The 15,745-nt window shown below is 39.8% G+C and overlaps 1 pseudogene; it reads left to right on the top strand.

The window, feature by feature from the left end:
* Nucleotides 1-890: 890 nt before the first annotated feature.
* Nucleotides 891-6,212, top strand: LOC125122848 (60S ribosomal protein L10a-like; annotated as a pseudogene).
* Nucleotides 6,213-15,745: the final 9,533 nt, after the last annotated feature.

The following is a 15,745-nucleotide window of genomic DNA, read 5'->3' as shown; positions in this document are numbered from 1 at the left end:
GCAACGCCACATCCTTAACCCAGTGAGTATGTCCGGGGATAGAACCCTCATCCTCCTGAATACTAGTCAGATTCATTACTGCGGAGCGATGACAGGAACTCTGAAGTTAACTATTTTTAGATATCTACATATAATTTTGACCCATGCAACCATACTTTGGAAGTTATTATAGAATGTTCACCTGTATAAGAAGAAATGACAGTGTGGTTGACAAGTATAAATATAATAAAATTCATTGAGTTAAAAGAAAAAGAAATGACACACTGACAGGAGACATTAAGATCCAAGAAGAAGGGGTCATGACAGACACGAACTGTGGACAAAAGAGCTAGAAGTAAAGTCTGTCCCAGGATGACAGACCTAGAGAAAGGAAATCAGGTTGGAGCAACAAGACAATAGCTCTGGGGAAAGGTCTCCAGGAAGAAAAAATAAGTGATTGTTGATTATCTGTTATGATATGCCACATGGCGTAAAGAAAATTTCTGAAAAGTATATAGTAGATCTGATGGAATATTTGGAAAGGTAATGAGGATAAATACAGAGATAACTATGTCTAGTAGAATAATGGCAATTATTAATTCCCGGAAAAAACCAAAGTTGTATAAGGAAGGACATGAAATTATGATACAATAATTGGCTTAGTGAATAACATCTACTTAGGAATAATGAAATAAACAGATGTCATTGATTAAATGTCAGATAACTATATTAAGCATACGGAGAAAGTGGTTTTAAAGGACTTTATGAGTTATCTATTGTTGCTTAACAAATTGTACAACTACAAATGTAATAAATTCATTGAGTAATAAAAAACCCAATTACCCTCAAACTTTGTATCCTAACACAATAAATATTTATTCTCTTCACACTTCCTGTGGATCAAGAATTAGGGAGCAGTTTAGCAGGATGGCTCTGGCTCCGGGTTTCTCATGAAGTTAAGAGTCTACGTGTTGGCAGGGTCTGCATCATCTGAAGACTTGGCTGGGCTGGAGGGATCACCTCAAGCTCAATCACACAGTGGCTGTCAGGAATCTTCTGTTCCTCAGTGGATGCTGAAGCGTGCACCGTTCCTTACCATGTGGGCCTCTTCTCACAGCTTCTCCTAGTGCCAGTTATCTGAGAGAGAGAGAGACCCTGATGGAGGCAACAGTGCCTTCATGATACAGTCTCCAAAGCTGGACACTATCACCTGTTTTATTTCATTTGTCAGAGGTGAGTTACAGATTCCAGCCCACACTCAAGGGAAGGTGGATTAAGCCAAGTGAAGAACACCATAGAATCTGTGGACATAGTCTTTAACCAACTCCCTACCTTCCTTCCTTGCTTTCTCTTTTTAGGGCCGCATCTGCAGCATATGGAAATTCTCAGGCTAGGGGAGAATCAGAGCTGCAGGCGAATGATACAGCCACAGCAACGCCAGATCCAAGCTGCGTCTGCTACCTATACCAAATCTCATGGCAATGCCGGATTCTTAATCCACTGAGCAAGGCCAAAGATTGAACCTACGTCCTCATGCATATTAGTCAGATTTGTTATGACTAGTATAAATGAGGAACTCCTGTGAACATATTTTTTAAATCCATGTAAACTTTTGATCAATTATAAAGTGTTGAGATAAACTCTAAATTTGATTAATCAAAGTAGTATAAGCCTTTTATTTTAACATGTAAGTACTATTAAAAATAGTTAAAAGAGATAGTGGTTGTCGCTGAGGAGAATTGGGGAGGTAAGGAGGGGGCAGAGATAGTGAACTTTTTTTTTTTTTGTCTTTTTGCCTTTTCTAGGGCCACTCCCACAGCATATGGAGGTTCCCAGGCTAGGGTTGAATTGGAGCTGTAGCCACTGGCCTATGCCAGAGCCATAGCAACTCGAGATCCAAACCGCATCTGCAGCCTACACCGCAGCTCACAGCAACACCAGATCCTTAACCCACTGAGCAAGGCAAGGGATCGAACCCACAACCTCGTGGTTCCTAGTTGGATTCATTAACCACTGAGCCATGACGGGAACTCCCTATTTTTGTATTATTATTTTCACAGCTCACTTCATCACTGTTTTATTAAAAGCTTTGTAAAATTGAAGGAAAAGAAATAAAATGGAAAATAGATAAACCTTCTCATGTCTTATACCATCCAAAGCTTCCTTGTATAACATCTTCAACTGTTCCATTGTTTGAGAATGAGAGGTCTAAAGAAAGAAAAGGGGGAGTCCCATTGTGGTGCAGCAGAAACAAATCCAACTAGGAACCATGAGGTTGCAGGTTCGATCTCTGGCCTCAATCAGTGGGTTAAGGATCCAGCATTACCGTGAGCTGTGGTGTAGGTCTCAGACACAACTCAGATCTGGTATTGCTGTGGCTGTGAAGGCCGGCGGCTACAGCTCTGATTGGACCCCTAGCCTTGGAACCTCCATATGCTGCAGGTGCAGCCCTGAAAGACAAAAAGAAAAGAAAAGGAATGTTAGAGAGATTCTTCTCCCCAACTGATTTTTCTGAAAGGAAGGGAAGGGGCAGGAAGGAAAGAATAAGGAAAAGAGAGGGGCAGATAGGATAGGGAGGGGGAGAAGGAGGCGAGAGGGAAGGGAAAATAGATACTGTACTGGTACTTGTGTTCTCCTTCAAAGCCACCATATATTGCAGCCCTTCAGTATACTGTGAAATAAGGTAGACATTTCTCCAAAGAAGATATACAGATGGCCAACAAGCACTTGAAACAATGCTTAACATCACTGATTATCAGAGAAATGTGAATCAGAGCTACCATGAGATACCACCTCACACCAGTCAGAATGCCCATCATTAACACGTCCACAAATAACAAATGCTGGAGAGGGTGTGGAGAAAAGGGAACCCTCCTGCACTGTTGATGGGAATGTAAGCTGGTACAACCACTATGGAGAACAGTGTGGAGGTACCTTAGAAAATTATACGTAGAACTACCATATGACCCAGCAATCATACTCTTGGGCATATATCCAGACAAAACTCTACTTAAAAAAGACACATGGAGTTCCCGTCGTGGCGCAGTGGTTAACGAATCCGACTAGGAACCATGAGGTTGCGGGTTCGGTCCCTGCCTTTGCTCAGTGGGTTAACGATCCGGTGTTGCCGTGAGCTGTGGTGTAGGTTGCAGACGCGGCTCGGATCCCGCGTTGCTGTGGCTCTGGCGTAGGCCGGTGGCTACAGCTCTGATTCAACCCCTAGCCTGGGAACCTCCATATGCCGCGGGAGCGGCCCAAGAAATAGCAACAACAGCAACAACAACAAAAAAGATAAAAGACAAAAAAAAAAAAAAGACACATACACCCCCATGTTCATTGCAGCACTGTTCACAATAGCCAAGACATGGAATCAACCCAAATGTCCATCGACAGAGGATTGGATTAGGAAGATGTGGTATATATACACAATGAATACTACTCGGCCATAAAAAAGAACAAAATAATGCCACTTGCAGCAACATGGATGGTACTAGAGACTCTCATCCTGAGTGAACTAAGTCAGAAAGAGAAAGACAAATACCATATGATATCACTTATATCTTGAATCTAATATATGGCCCAAATGAACCTTTCCACATAAAAGAAAATCATGGATTTGGAGAAGAGACTTGAAGTTGCCAATGGGGAAGGGGAGGGAGTGGGAGGGACTGGGAGCTTGGGGTAATATATGCAGAATGTTGCCTTCAGGATGGATTAGCAGTGGGATCCTGCTTTGTAGCACTGGGAACTCTGTCAATTATGATGGAACACATAATGTGAGGAAAGAGAATGTATACATGTATGTGTAACTGGGTCACCATGCTGTGCAGTAGAAAAATATATATATAAAGAAATTTGAAAAAACAAAAAATTTAAAATGAATCACGAGGGAGTTTCCGTCATGGCTCATAGGTAACTAACCCAGCTAGTATCCATGGGAATGTGGGTTTGATCCCTGGCCTTGCTCGGTGGATTAAGAATCTGGTATTGCTTTGAGCTGTGGTGTAGGTTGCAGACATGGCTCGGATCTGGCATTGTTGTGGCTGTGGTGTAGGCCAGCAGCTACAACTCCAATTCAACTCCTAGCCTGGGAAATTCCATATGCACAGGTGCAGCCCTAAAACAAAACAAAATAAAAAATAATTTAAAAATTTAAAAATAAAAGGAATCATGATAAATCAGTTATCAAGGGACTTGATTAATCTTTGTTGAATGAATTAATGAATTTCCAAAGACCTAAAGCACAAATGCTTTCAGTTCTCCAATATTATGGATTTTCCCACAAGGATATGGGAAAGCAATTGCTATATTCCTAGGGAAAATTTTATCTGCAGTCTTTCTTGTTTTTATATCTATTTTATGCACATTTTTTTGGTTATGCCTGTGGTATGTGAAAGTTCCCAGGCCAGGGATGGAACCTGAGCCACAGCAGCAACCTAGACCACTGTATTGACAGTGCCGGATCCTTAACCCACTGAGCCACTAGGGAACTCCTGTTTTGTGCATTTTTTTTTTTTTTTTACCATTTCTTGGGCCGCTCCTGCGGCATATGGAGGTCCCCAGGCTAGGGGCCGAATTGGAGCTGTAGCCGCCAGCCTACACCAGAGCCACAGCTAAGCGGGATCCAAGCCGTATCTGCAACCTACACCACAGCTCCCGGCAATGCCAGATCCTCAACCCACTGAGCAAGACCAGGGATTGAACCCACAACCCCATGGTTCCTAGTCAGATGCGTTAAGCACTGAGCCACGACGCAAACTCCCTTGTGCACATTTTAATCTTTGTTTCCATGGCACCAAATACTCCTTAGGGTATATAACTTGAAAAGGCATCTGTCCCTTGGCTAGGCTCTAGAGCAGGCAGCTGTCCTGCTTACCCTAAGTAGATCCATGTAGGCTTTTCTCTTTCCAAGCCTCTCATCCTTATTCTATTCAGTGCTCTTTCTTCCTTCAGGCACCTGTGGTGACCCAGGGAGCCCTCTTGGAAAGATGTGGGTTTTTTTGTTTGTATCTCTCTCCTATATGGCCACACACCTTTGTAAATATGTTAATTTCACAAAGTTTCACACACCAAGGCATGCCATGTATATATTTACATTTTTTTTAAGTGAGAATGTATATTCAGCACTGACAGAAATGAACTAGAGTGGGTTAAACAAATTGGGGGTTATATTTTTCTCATATAAGAATTGATCAGGCTCTTTTCTGGTTATCACTGCTCCAGGCATCATGAGCAGCATGGACGAGCATCACAACACCCTGTACGAGGCAGTTTGGGAGGTCCTGCATGGGAACTACTGCAAGCGCTGAAAGTTTCTGGAGATTGTGGAGCTTCAGATCAGCCTGAAGAACTATGACCCTCAGAAAGACAAATGCTTCTCAGGCACTGTCAGGATTAAGTCTACTCTCCGCCCCAAGTTCTCCATGTGTGTTCTGGGAGATAAGCAGCATTGTGATGAGGCCAAGGCTGTGGATGTCCTGTACATGGACACTGAGGCACTGAAGAAACTCAGCAAGAATAAGAAACTGGTCAAGAAGCTGGCCAAGAAGTAAGATGCCTTTTTGGCCTCAGAGGCTCTATTCAAGCAGATTCCAGGGATCCTGGGCCCTGGCCTGAATAAGGCTGGCAAGTTCCCTTCCTTGACCCACAATGAGAATATGGTGGCCAAAGCTGATGAAGTGAAGTCCACGATCAAGTTCCAGATGAAGAAGTGTGGTGTCTGGCAGTGGCTGTTGGCCACATGAAGATGACAAATGATGAGCTGGTGTACAGCACCCACTTAGCTCTCAACTTCCTGGTGTCATTGCTCAAGAAAAATTGGCAGAACATCTGGACTTTGTACATTAAGGACGCCATGAACAAGCCCCTCACCTGTACTGGGGATCAGCTCAATAAACCATCTGCCGCCATTTAAAAAAAAAGAAAGAAGAAAAAAGAATTGATCAGGAAATAGGCTGTCTCTGTCTGCTTTTTCCTTTCCATGAAGCCATCTTAGGATGTAGCTTCCAAACTCATCACTGTTGCCTCAGGGTTTCAGAATGGCTGCTGCACCCCTGCATTGCCTCCACATTCTATAAAAAGGTGGAAGCCAGTCAAGTCTCTCCTCCATTGAGTGCCTTTCTGAGAAGCCCCAGCTTGTGACTTTCATTTCTTTCTCTTGACCAGAACTGTGTTATCTGACCACCCCACTCAATGTAAGGAAGACTGGGAGATATAAAGTAATTGTTTATGCAGGTATTGCTGTTTGTTTGTTCATTTTTAACCTGGATTAATTGCTGCTATGGCAACAATATGCCAAGACCTCAAGAACCACTCACTAAACCAAACCCATGATGCTGACTCAAATCAGGAATGATGATTGTTTGTTTTTTAGGGCCGCACCCTCAGCACATGGAAGTTCCCAGGCTTGAAATCAAATTGAAGCTGCAGCTTCTGGCCTATGCCACAGCCACAGCTACGCCAGATCTGAGCCCTCTCTGCGACCTATACCACGGCTCAGGGCAACACAGATCCTTAACCCACTGATCAGGGCCAGGGATTGAACCCTCATCCTCATGGATACTAGTTGGTTTCATTACCACTGAGCCGCAACAGAACTCCTGTTTAAAGCTACTGAGTGTTAGGATGGATTATAATGCATCAAAGTTTAACTGGTATAGTAGCTGCCTTAAATAAAATCAAGGCTATGTGTTTAGTAATGAAGAGCATAAAAAAGGCTCTTAATTAGGCAGCTAGACTTCATCATAGAGTAGGTCATTATTTTCCAACTCCATGGTATTCTGGGAGCTCAGATGAACTGATGTCTTTCTTAATTGATTTTTTTTTTCAAAAATTCAATATAATGAGTTCCCGTCGTGGTGCAGTGGTTAACGAATCCGCCTAGGAACCATGAGGTTGTGGGTTTGATCCCTGACCTTGCTCAGTGGGTTAAGGATCCTCCATTGCTGTGAGCTGTGGTGTAGGTTGCAGACTCGGCTCAAATCCTGTGTTACTGTGGCTGTGGTGTAGGCCAGTGGCTACAGCTCCAATTCGACCCCTAGCCTGGGAACCTCCATATGCCTCGGGTAGCAATCCTAGAAAAGGCAAAAAGACAAAAAAAAAAGAATATGATGATAATTATTTAACTATTATTTTATATTAAACTGAGAGATTCGGGATGCATATTGAGTGGGCATGTTCTATTGTTAGTGGGCAGGAGAGGAATGTGCCAGCCTTGTGCCACCACAGGTTCTTACTCAGAGGAACCCCACCAACCATCGTGGTGGTTTGGGCTATCATTCAGTTTAGGTGTTTTCATTTTAGTCATATATTGCTCAAATCATGCCTGGGTAAGACTGGTATTTAGCTAGGAGGATAAAGAAATGCTGATTGGAAAAACGTCAAGAGGCACGTAAAAATCCCATTAAGATTGTCCTTGACAGATCTGTGGGCTACAATAATATCTCTTTTTCTCATATAGCCTGGGAACTTTCCATGGCCTTGTAGGAGCCAATGCTAAAAAGGAAAAATAGAGCAATGATTATTATATCCAAGTTGGCATATTATTTATTGAAATAAAGACAGCATATTTCTGCAGTGTGTTTTAGAAAGAAATATGTCTAAAGATGAGTCAGAAACCTCTCATATTTGTTCATTTTGAAACACAACATGAAAATTGTAAACATAAACCATTAGATTTTTTTTTATGCAAAATGCAAGAATCCCAAATATCAGGTCCAAAAATTAGTGTTTTGTGGTTAGACACCACAAATTGAATTCTCTGATATGAAATTATATTTTAAGCTACAGTTTTATATATAGGTATTACCAAAACTAATTATGCTATATCTTTTAGATTAAAGTATGTCAGTGTGTCTTTTAGTAAATGAGGAAATTTAAAAGTACTTTATATGTAATCGATTAATATTTCAAATGCAATATATATGCATATATGTGTACATGTATCTATACATATATCTAACTATAAGATCTATCTATATCTCATAGTTACTTAACTTGTCATTTGCTTAGTGTTGCTTCTTTAACAAATGCATGAGGGTAAGAGATGGCTCCGTTGGTGACAGGGGGTATTGCCAATAGGACAGCAAAAATGTAACTCATGAAAGGAATTCTGTGTGGAGATGTGTAGCTTAAAGGGTGCTGGTGTCTTCTCAGACTCTGCCCTGTTTATCTCATTCATAAGCTGGATTCTGCTTCGGTTTCTTGCCATTGACCCAGGATGAGGCATTTGCTGCGTTACTTAACACCCTAGGCAGCAGTAAGTCCACTGGCTGCCTACACCCTTCCCCACCCACCACTCAGGGCTCAGTTTCCTCAGTCTTGGAACCTCACTTCCCCCACCCCGCCGCCGAGTCTTGCAGCAATGTGTTTCTCCTTCACTTCCAAAATGCCCTTCCTTAGCAAATCCTTTTTGTATTGTAGACTCTTCGGGAGTTGAGGGTAAAATTAATTTGGCAGGCATGATTCTTAGGAGAATTTATTTCCAATAAGCTGGCATCTGATAAAAAGGGATTAATCTAGTGGAGAAGTGCTGACATTTTCAGAGGGTTAAACAGGACAAAAGCTAAGATGGCCATCTTCTTGGTCTTGACCAGATGGGTGATGGACATCTGCAGTTCCAGACTTTGATGTTCTTAGCCAAAGGCCTATTTAAAATTAATTAGTATAAAACAATGATGCTCTGTCCAGATGCAGAAGGGCCTTCAAATAAGGAATTCCACAAGCTTCACATCTAAGTGCTGACCTGATTCACGATGGCTCTGTTCTGGGAATATCCCATCTGTAGCAGGCCTGATTTCCTTTTTTAGTACCAGGCTCTAGAGCAGAGAGGAGTCACGTGGTTTCTTCAGCTTCCCACCCAGCTGTAAAGAATAATTAATGAAGGGCCAGCCCTGGAACCTATTTTCAGCTTACTTAATATATAGATGCACAGCTGAGATTTTCCAAATAACAGTAAATTTACTTTCTTCAGCTAATTGGCTGTTGCTTTAACTAAGATTATTGCTGGTTAGTAATAATGCCCCATACTACCAGTACTCTTCATTATTACAATGTGCCATCTCCAAATGCACACTTGTGTTGTTAATAACAGAGTATGACTGTGATTTCACAGCTTTTTAAGCGTCCAGGACCTGGAATTCAGGCTGCTGGTGTTCAGATGCCTTTTTCTTTCATTTTCTAACTGAGTTTAAGCCAGTTACCAAGCCTTTCTCAACTGGAAATGTCATCTGGAAAATAAGCATCATACTTGTTTTGCAATCATTAAGGAATGATATGGACAATTTAAAAAATTATTTCTGGAGTTCCTGTTATGGCTCAGTGCATCAAGAACCCAACCTAGTGTCTGTGAGGATGCAGGTCCATATCCTGGCCTCACTCAGTTAGTTACAGATCTGGCATTGCTACAAGTTGTGGCATGGTTGTAGATGAGGTCCAGATCAAGTGTTGTTGTGGCTGTGGTGTAGGACTGCAGCTGCAGCTCCAGTTCAACCCCTAGCTCAGGATCTTCCATACTCTGTGGATGAGGCCCTAAAAAAATACAATACAATAATGATTTCCTGTTCCACTGATCTATATTTCTGTCTTTGTGCCAGTACCATATAGTTTTGATGACTGTTGCTTTGTAGTATAGTCTGAAGTCAGGGAGCCTGATTCCTCCTGCTCCACTTTTCTTTTACAAGATGTCTTTGGCTAGTCTGGGTCTTTCGTGCTTCCAAACAAACTTTAAAATATTTTGTTCTAGTTCTATGAAAAATGTCCTTGGTAATTTGATAGGGATTGCATTGAATCTGTAGATTGCCTTGGGTAGAATGGTCATTTTGATAATATTGACTCTTCCAATCCAAGAGCATGGTATGTCTTTCCATCTTTTTGTGTCATCTTTGATTTCTTTCATCAGTGTCTTATAGTTTTCAGAGTACAGGTCTTTTGTCTCTTTAGGTTTACTCCTAGGTGTTTTATTCCTTTGGATGCAATGGTAAACAGGGTTGTTTCCCTAAATTCTCTTTCCAGTCTTTCATTGTTAGTATATAGAAATGCCATCGATTTCTGTGTATTAATTTTGTATCCTGCGACTTTGACAAATTCATTGATGAGCTCTAACAGTTTTCTGGCTGAGTCTTTAGGATTCTCTAAGTATAGTATCATGTCACCTGCAAATAGTGATAGTTTTACTTCTTCCTTTCCAATTTGGATTCCTTTTATTTCTTTTTCTTCTCTGATTGCCATGGCTAGGACTTCCAAAACTATGTTGAAAGGTAGTGGCAAGAGTGGACATCCTTTTCTGCTCCTGATCTCAGTGAGAATTCTTTCAGCTTTTTACCATTAAGAATGATGTTAGCTGTGGATTTGTCATATATGGCTTTTATTATGTTGAGGTAGGTTCCCTCTATGCCCACTTTCTGAAGGGTCTTTATCAGAAATGGGTGTTGGATTTTGTCAAAGGCTTTTTCTGCATCTATTGAGAGGATCATATAGTTTTTATTCTTCAGTTTGTTAATGTGGTATATCACATTGATACATTTGTGGGTATTGAAGAATCCTTGCATCCCTGGGATAAATCCCACTTGATCATGATGTACAATCCTTTTAATGTATTGTTGGATGCGGTTTGCTAGTATTTTGTTGAGGATATTGCATCTATGTTCATCAGTGAAATTGACCTGTAATTTTGTTTTGTTGTGGTATCTTTGTCTGGTTTTGGTATCAGGGTGATGGTGGCCTCATAGAATGAGTTTGGGAGTGTCCCTTCCTCTGCAATTTTTTGGAATAGTTTCAGAATGACAGGTGTTGGCTCTTTAAGTGTTTGATAGAATTCTTCTGTGAAGCCCTCTGGTCCTGGACTTTTTTTTGTTGGATGTTTTTTAATCACAGTTTCAACTTCAGTACTTGTGATTGGTCCACTGATCTCTTCTATTTCATCTTGGTTTAGTCTTGGAAGATTGTACTTTTCTAAGAATTTGTCCATTTCTTCTAGGTTTTCTGTTTTATTGGCATATAGTTGCATATAGCAGTCTCTTATGATCCTTTGTATTTCTGTGATGTCCGTTGTTACTTCTCCTTTTTCATTTCTAATTTTATTGATTTGAGTCTTCTCTCGTTTTTTTCTTGATAAGTCTGGCTAAGGGTTTATCAATTTTGTTGGTCTTTTCAAAGAAACAGCTTTTTTCTATGGTTTTCTTCATTCCTATTTCATTGATTTCTGCTCTGATCTTTATGATTTCTTTCCTTCTACTAACTTTAGGTCTTGTCTGTTCTTCTCTCTCAAGCTGCTTTAGATATAAAGTTAGCTTGTTTATTTGAGCTTTTTCTTTTTTCCTGAAGTGGGCTTGTATTGCTATAAACTTACCTCTTAGAAAAGCCTTTGCTGCATCCCATAGGTTTTGGAGTGTGGTATCTTTGTTGTCATTTGCTTCTAGGTATTTTTTAATTTCCTCTTTGATTTCTTCAGTGATCCATTGGTTGTTTAATAGAATATTACTTAATCTCCATGTGTTTGTGTTTTTTGCAGTTCTTTTCTTGTTGTTGATGTCCAGTCATATAGTGTTTTGGTCAGAAGAGATGCTTGATATGATTTCAATTTTCTTAAAGTTGCCAAGGCTTGATTTGTAGCCCAGGATGTGATCAATCTTAGAGAATGTTCTGTGACATAAATGTAGATCAGTGGAACAGGATAGAAAGCCCAGAATTAAACCCATGCACCTACAGTCAACTAATCTATGATAAAGTAGGCAAGAATATACAATGGAGTCCCCTTAATAAGTGATGCTGGGAAAACTGGACAGCCGCATGTAAAAGAATGAAATTAGATCACTTCGTAACACCATATACAAAAATAAACTCAAAATGGATTAAAGACCTAGATATAAGACCAGATACTATAAAACTCTTAGAGGAAAACATAGGCCAAACACTGTCTGACATAAATGACAGCAACATCTTCTCAGATCCACCTCTTAGAGTAATGACAGTAAAAACAAAAATAAACAAGTGGGACTTAATTAAACTTAAAGTTTCTGCACAGCAAAGGAAACCCTAAACAAAATGAAAGGACAACCCACAGAATGGGAGAAAATATTTGCAAATGAATTGACTGACAAGGGATTAATTCTCCAAAATTTATAAACACTTCCTACCACTCAATACCAAAAAAACAAGCAATCTCGTCAAAAACTGGGTAGAAGATCTAAACAGACAATTCTCCAAAGAAGAGATATGGATGGCCAAAAAACTCAAGAAAAGGTGTTCACCATCACTCATTATTAGAGAAATGCAAATCAAAACCACTATGAGGTACCACCTCATACCCACCAGAATGGCCATCATCAGAAAGTCTAAAAACAATAAGTGCTGGAGATGGTGTGGAGAAAAAGGAACCCCATTACACTGTTGGTGGGATTTCAAATTGATGTACCCATTGTGGAAAACAGTGCAGAGATTCCTCAGAAAACTAAATATAGAACTACCATTTGATTCAGCAGTCCCACTCCTGGGCATCTATCCAGAGACAACTGTGACTCAAAAAGACACATGTACTTCAGTGTTGATTGCAGCACTATTTGCAATAGCCAAGACATGGAAACTACCTAAATGCCCATCAACAGAGGAGTGGATAAAGAAGATGTGGTATATATACACAATGGAATATTACTCTGCCATTAAAAGGAGTGAAATACCAGCATCTTTAGCAACATGGATGGACCTAGAAATTATCATGCTAAGTGAAGTCAGTCAGACAATGAGACACCAACATCAAATGCTATCCCTTACATGTGGAATCTGAACAAAGGACAGACTGAACTTCTTTGCAGAACAGGTAATGACTCATAGACTTTGAAAAACTTATGTTTTCCAAAAGAAACAGGTTGGGTGGTGGGGGGATGTGTTGGGGGTTTGGGATGGAAATGCTATAAAATTGGATTGTTTTGATCACTGTATAACTATAAATGTAATAAATTCATTGAGTAATAAAAATAATTATTTCCTTTTAGGTATATGATAGGATTCTACTTCCCCATCTTATCTGAAGTCAGGTGTGGTCATATGTCTTGAACTTGTGAGTGGAAGTGATTAGTGTACCTTCCAGGCAGATGTTTTAGAAGACATTGAACAGATTACTGTGTCTCCTGTCCCATGTCCGTTCTCCATCCCAGTGTAGGGTCATCACCTGAGTCCCTGAGTGATTGTGTTGAACAGACTCCTCAGACCACCCATGATGGGCATGTAGCTTGAGTGACAAGTAAATCTTAGTTGATTCAAGCCTTTGAGGTTTGTTTGTTTGTTTGTTTGTTTGTTTTGCTTTTTAGGGCTGCACCCACAGCATATGGAAGTTCCCAGGCTAGGGGTTAGAGCTACAGCTGCTGGCCTATACCACGGCCATAGTAATGAGGGATCCAAGGCATGTCTGTGATCCACAGCTCATGCCAATGCCAGATCCTCAACCCACTGAGCAAGGCCAGGGATCAAACCCTCATCCTCATGGATACTAGTTAGATTCGTTTCCACTGAGCCACAGTGGGAACTCCCAAGCCCTTGAGATTTTGAGTTATGTGTTATTATAGCATAATCTAGCCTATCCTTATCTAGCTGTGGAATAACCCAACCAGTCAGGGTTTGTTTAATTATGTTGCTGTAACACATATACCCATAATGACATTGTGTAGTTTCTTCTGTACGTACACCATGGGTTGACTGGGAACTCTTCTTCTGGGCATCCTCACTCAGGGACCTAGGCACAGAAGAGCTGGCATCTTGAAATGTCCTGGTGGTCATGGTAAAGAGGAAAGAGCATGGCAAAACCACTCATTAGCTCATGAAACTTCCTTTTGTTTTTTGCCCAGTGGCATTTATGAATATGGTTATCTTTTTAAAAATTTATTGAAATAGTAGTTGATTTACAATGTTGTGTTAATTTCAGGTGTACATTAAAGTGATTCAGTTATATATATACATATATATATGTATATATATGTCTTCTTTTTGACATTCTCTTCCAATGCAGGTTATTACAAGATATAACTTCTTTGGGCAAATAATGCACAGTACTTTTGCTCCCACTTGAGGGCCTCAACTAGGAGAGTGCAGGAAAGGGTGATACTATTTATACTTGGAGAACTGTTAAGTACTAGAAGTAATATATTATTTGGAGTGGATAAGCAATGAGAGCCTGCTGTATAGCACAGGGAACTATATCCAATCACTTGTGATGTAACATGATGGAGGATAATGTGAGAAAAATAATATATACATGTATAACTGGGTCACTTTATAGCAGAAGTTGACCAAACAGTGTAAATCAATTATAATAAATTTTTTTTCAAAAAGCAGTAATCTGTTACTCACAAATCTTACATCTTTTGTCCATTATCTATGTCACCTAACATGCATATTACCTATTCTATTACTAATACAAAATTTTGTATGTTCATGGTAAATAGCCTGGGTACAGAATGTGATTTGTAAGCAACTTATATCTTAGTTCCACAGTTAAAAATATTTGATCATATATCTCTCCAGGTGGAAATTTTTTTGATTTGGACAACTTTTATCAACTTACATAGAAAGTATTCATTAGAAAGAAGAAAAAATTGTGAACTTTATTTTCTAGAATATTTAATTATCAAGGCCCTTTTGGAAAACATTAAGGCTTAGGATTCCTTTACTTTAAGATCAAGGGCATTTAAAGGAAAAGCAGTACAACTTCTCTAGTTTCCAACTTCCTTTATTGTAGTTTATCCAAAAAAGAAAAGCTCATTGTGATTATGTTATAAATGAAGCTATAATCATTTGTGTATTGCCTGCCATGTATACCTCATTACCACTCTGCAAAGAAATGACTGTACACATTATTAAATTTGTAAGATTGACTTAATTGAAGTTTGGCCTGATTTCAAATATAAACGTTATTTATATATGCTCAAACTTATTAGCCAGTTATACATGTCACATTGGCTACTAATTTGATTTAAAAAAAAAAAAGCAGAAGAAGAAAAGTTAAAGAAATACTGTTCCTGATACCATTGCCATAATTTTTTCTATTCTGATGACGAATCCATCCAGTGATTGAATGTGTTCCTGTATGTAACCATTCATCTAGAACTTTCGCTAATATGACTGTGATGCCTACACACAGAACCCTAAACTAGCTGAAGGCCAAGTTGCCTGTAGAAAATTGAATTCTGCTTCTTAGAAAATAGCAGGGACAAGCAGAATGTGAGGATCAAAGATTAATGGAGTATTGCTTGATACAAATGAAAACAGACAGGGGAAATGTAGTCTTTTGGGGTTCCTAAGGGGCTTATCAAGGTCCAGACTTTTGCTCTGAAATCCAGCTCTGGTACTTCTGCTCTGAGATGCAGTTGTTGCTTACACAGCCTTGGCTGGTTGAAAGTGACAGAGGTGCAGGTGTGGTAGAGTTTTATGGAGTTAATGAAGGGAAACAAAAGATACCTTGCCAGTGGTCACCAAGGTATCGTAATATTTTTCACATATTAGTGACAGGAAAATCTGTGCATATCTCCCAAAAATCTTGTGGCCAGAGTTCACACATGGTCTCATGCATCTTGTCAGTGAATTGTTTCCTTCTTGCCTTTGCTGCTTGGAAGCTCAAAATTGAAACTGTAACACAGTTTAAACATTTTTGCCCAACTGAAAACATTCTGGGGTATGGTTCAACCTTTGCTTTGCTTTATCTAACTTCATATACCACCTTTGTTAATCCTTTCAAGATGTTTTATGGAACCGTGCAGGGAATAAAAGAATGTATGGA

This window comes from Phacochoerus africanus, chromosome 3, assembly GCF_016906955.1.
Source record: "Phacochoerus africanus isolate WHEZ1 chromosome 3, ROS_Pafr_v1, whole genome shotgun sequence".
NCBI lineage: Eukaryota > Metazoa > Chordata > Mammalia > Artiodactyla > Suidae > Phacochoerus > Phacochoerus africanus.
The sequence above is the reverse complement of the archived record's forward strand: the minus strand, read 5'-3'. Positions and strand labels throughout refer to the sequence as shown.